The sequence below is a fragment of the Mustela erminea genome, chromosome 2 (genome assembly GCF_009829155.1).
Source record: "Mustela erminea isolate mMusErm1 chromosome 2, mMusErm1.Pri, whole genome shotgun sequence".
NCBI lineage: Eukaryota > Metazoa > Chordata > Mammalia > Carnivora > Mustelidae > Mustela > Mustela erminea.
Genome location: NC_045615.1, coordinates 58052580 through 58057102, shown reverse-complemented (window position 1 = coordinate 58057102; position 4523 = coordinate 58052580). Strand labels below are relative to the sequence as shown.

Sequence of the window (4523 nt, the reverse complement as noted above, 5' to 3'; positions counted from 1 at the left end):
AGAATATTCATGAGATACAAACGTGTCCAGGTCCTGACTGAGAGGAGCAGTTTTTCTTAGAGCATCACTGGTCTGTCCAGCCTGGTGTTGGGAAAATGAGGCCCCTGAGAACGAGGAGCCCAATGACCAAAGACCATGTGGTCATTCGTAGTGGAACTATTTCTCCAACAGGTCAAATAGGATCCATTTCATCTCAGTATTCCCCAATGCGAGGAGTGGCTGAGACCAGCTACTCTGCGACAGAGCTTGGCAAGCTCTAGAGGACTCTGCATGAACTCATGCCTTCCCCATCCGCCCAGGAGCCAAGAGGTTACAGGAACCGCATATATACCTCTCCCACATACATAAAGTCATTATGAAAAGGATTAAGGAGAAGAAAAGATGTTTGAGAGACTAAGTAATTCTAATGTTGAAGCCAATTTGGTCATTATAGAAAAAAAATATGCTCAAAAAGAAGGAAACAATATTCACAATCCCCTTATAATTAGATAACAACTTTTATCATCTAGGAGCAGATTCTTTTCAATGTAATTTACTAATCAATACCCTCCAATCTCTCTCTATTCTAACTCTCTCTCTCTCTCTCTCATTGTTCTGCCACTTGCTACCTATGTGAACTTGAGAACATTCATCATTTGTAAAGTGAAGGTAATAGTAAAAGTAATATCTACTTCGTTACTACTATTACTACTTCTACTTTAGGATTAAATATGAAGATGCATACAAATGTTAGTGTCTAGTAAATATTCAACAGATTTTAGATGTTTAATTGTTTTATAAAAAATGAGCATAAGATGTATTTTTAAAGAATATATGCTGAATATCCTTTTATATCAATACATACTTTTCCTGTAACATCACTCTAAAGAATTGAATAGTACTCGAGGATATGGCTGGGCCAAAGGTGATCTAACCAAACTTTTTTGTTGGGCATTTAGGTTACTTCTGATTTCTCATTACACAAAAATAATTCTCATGTGAATATTCCTAGGGGTACATATCTGGAACAGATCCTTAACTGTTTCTTTAGATTAAATTTCCAGAAGTGCAATTTCTTAGTTAAAGGACAGGCAAAATTTTAAAACTTGGAATACATATTTCTAGATAGCCTTCCTGGAAGACTGAACTCAAAATTAAAGTGCTTTTTTTTTTTTTTTTAAAGATTTTATTTATTTATTTGACAGAGAGAGAAATCATAAGCAGGCAGAGAGGCAGGCGGGGGGCGGGGGGGAGTAGGCTCCCCCCTGAGCAGAGAGCCCGATGTGGGACTCGATCCCAGGACCCTGGGATCATGACCTGAGCCAAAGGCAGCGGCCTAACCCACTGAGCCACCCAGGCGCCCCTAAAGTGCCTTTTAACAAATTCCACAGGAACATGTCCAGCTACATACAGATCCTTCTTCAACCTGACAATGTAGCTACAATGCACAGCAAGATAAAATTCTGCTCTGAGGTTAAGATACTCCACTGGGAACAACAGGACTGACATTTACATTTCCAGATAGAGTGGAATCTGAGAGAAGTGGGGAAGGAGATTCTCAGTTTACCCCCATGGTCTTTGTGGCGGCTAGCCAAATGTTAGGCACAACAGATGCACCTGTCTTTTCTTTGTAAATCAATTTGTAAAGGCTCTTGTTTGAAAGATAACTGCATTTTAATTGGCTAACATTCTACATCATTAAGTTACCTTCCTATCTGAAAATGACATGAAACAAACAAACAAAGGAACAAACAAAAAACCTATTACCCTAAAAACCCCTCCGGTCTTGAGTTTAGTTCTCGCCCCCGCATGGATCATCATGGCCGTGACTTCCTTAGGGATTACTCACAGGAGCAAGAACAGTCTGCTTCGTGCGTGGAAAGACTGAAAGCCACTAATCTACGGAACTTAATTTAGAAGCAACCTGCAGAAGATAGTTAGCAACTAATGAAGGCTAACTGAACCCTCCCTGGGGATGGCTCTTCTGGCTTAGATAGAACTGTGCAAAGCCTTTCTTTTGCATCTGTTACACCCAGGAGGCCAGAGAGGGAAAGACCAACATGAGACAAATAGAGTCAGCTCTTCTGCCTCCTTCCCACTGCCCTACTTACAAAAGGAGTTCAGTTCAGTCTCAGAAACTAACACACACTTTCTCAGCTGTTCATGGTCATTCTCTCTAGCTTAGAGCCCCATGGCACAGTCATTACCAGATTCCATTACTTTAGCCATCTTAGGACAAACCCTGATGTGGGAAGATACTTAGCTATAAAACAACGATGGTATCTTGGTTATTTGATTCAGATGTTTTAAAGAAATTTCTATATTAGGTTTCTTTGGTAGTAAAAGGAGTGGCTTGATGGTATTATTCTTAAATGCATGAATAACTTCAGCAAGTTCTTTTTCTTTCAAGTTTTTTTTTTTTTTGAGAAATAATTGACATACTCCACTGTATACGTTAAAGGTGTACCGCAGGATAGTTTGATTTACAGATATTGTGAAATGATTACCACCTGTAGATTCTGCTAACACCCATCTTTCATATAGACACAATAAAAAGAAAAGAAAGAGAAAAAGAAAAACAATTCTCTTTATGGTGAGATCTCATAGGATTTACTCTCAACAACTTTCCTATAGACCCTGCTGCTATGTTAGCTAAGTCATCATGTGGTACATGCGCTCCTACTGGTGACTTAAAAGGTGTGTACCCTTTGACTGGCTTCTCTACTCCCCACTTCCCCCTCCTGCAACAAACTACAAATCTAATCTTTTTTATTACAACTTTTCTTTTATTCCATATGTAAGTGAAATTTTTTTTCAGTCTGATTTATTTCCTTTTTTTTTTAAGATTTTATTTATTCATTCATGAGAGACAGAGAGAGAGGCAGAGGCAGAGAGAGGCAGACTCCCCACTGAGTAGGGAGCCTGATGGGGAACCCGATCCCAAGACCCCGGGATCATCACCTGAGCTAAAGACAGACGCCCAACCATCTGAGCCACTCAGGCGCCCTGATTTATTTCCCTTAAGTATAAGGGCTTCAAGGTCGTTGCAAGTGGTAGAAGTTCCTAGATTTTAATGGCTGAGTACTATTCCACTGCATAAATACTACACTTGATCTTAGCCAAAAGGCCGAGAAGCGATCCACTGCATAAATAAACTGCAACATCATCATTCATTAATCCATTAATGGACAATTAGTTTCTTTCCATGTCTTGGTTCTTGTAAATAGTGCTGCTATGAACACAGGGGTGCAGATAGCTTTTCAAGTTAGTTTTTTCATTTCCTTTGGATATATTCCCAGAAGTGAAATTGCTGGATCATATGATAGTTCCATTTTTAATTTTTTGAGGAAACTTCCTAATGTTTTCCATAGTGACTGCACCAATTTACAGTCCTACCAACCGTGCACAAGTGTTCCCTCTTCTTCACATCTATGCCAGCCTTTGTTCTTTCTTATCTCTAATAATAGCTATTCTAATAGGTGTAAGATGATACCTCTTTTTGGTTTTAATTTACATTTCCCTAATGACTAGTGATGTTGATCATCTTTTCATATACTTGTTGGCCTATTGTATATCTTCTTTAAAGAAGTGTCTATTTGGGTCCTTTGCCCACTTTTATTTTTTTTTTAATTTTATTTGTTTATTAATTTTTTGGTGGGGGGGAGATAAAGCAGAGGGAGAGAAAGAGAGAATCTTAAGCAGGCTCCATGCCCAGCAAGAAGCCTTATGCAGGGCTCGATCTCATGACCCTGAGATCATGACCTCTGCTGAAATCAAGAGTCAGATGTTTAACTGACTGAATCACTCAGGCACCCCAGCCCATTTTTAGATTGAGTTACTCTTTTTTTTTTTTTTTTTTGCTATTGAATTGTATGAGTTCTTTACATATTTTGGATATTAACCCCTTATCAGATATGTAGCTTGCAAATATTTTTTCCCACTCTGTAGGTTATCTTTTCATTTTGTTAGTGACTTTTTTTTTTCTCTGTAGAAGCTTTTTAACTTGATGTGGTCCCAGGTATTTATTTTCGATTTTGTTGCTTGTGTTTTAAGTGTCACATCCAAAAAACCATTACCAAGACTCATGCCAAACAGCTTTATTCCTGTGTTTTCTAGGAGTTTCATTGTTTTGGGTCTTACATTTAAGTCTTTAATCCATTTTCAGTTAGTCCTTATGAGTGGTGTAAGATATGAGTCTAGTTTCATTCATTTGCACGGGAATATGCAATTATCCGTGCACCCTCTATTGAAAAGACTGACTTTTCTCCTTCAGGTATTCTCAGCTCCCTCATCAAATATTTGTTGACCATATATGCTTGGCTTTCTTTCTGGCTCTCAGTTCTGTTCCAATGGGCTACTTGTCTGTTTCCATGCCAGTGCCATACTGTTTAATGACTGTGGCTTTACAATATAGCTTGAAATCAAAAGTATGATGCCTCCCACTTTGGTCGTCGTCTTCTTCTTCTTCTTCTTCTTCTTCTTCTTCTTCGAGAGAGAGAGAGAGAGAGAGAGAGAGAACAAGAGGTGGGGAGGGGCAGAGGGAG

The 4523-nt window shown here is 38.8% G+C and overlaps 1 pseudogene; it reads right to left on the bottom strand.

The window, feature by feature from the left end:
• Positions 1–3034: 3034 nt before the first annotated feature.
• Positions 3035–3118, bottom strand: LOC116585323 (annotated as a pseudogene).
• Between the last annotated feature and the right edge of the window lie 1405 nt (positions 3119–4523).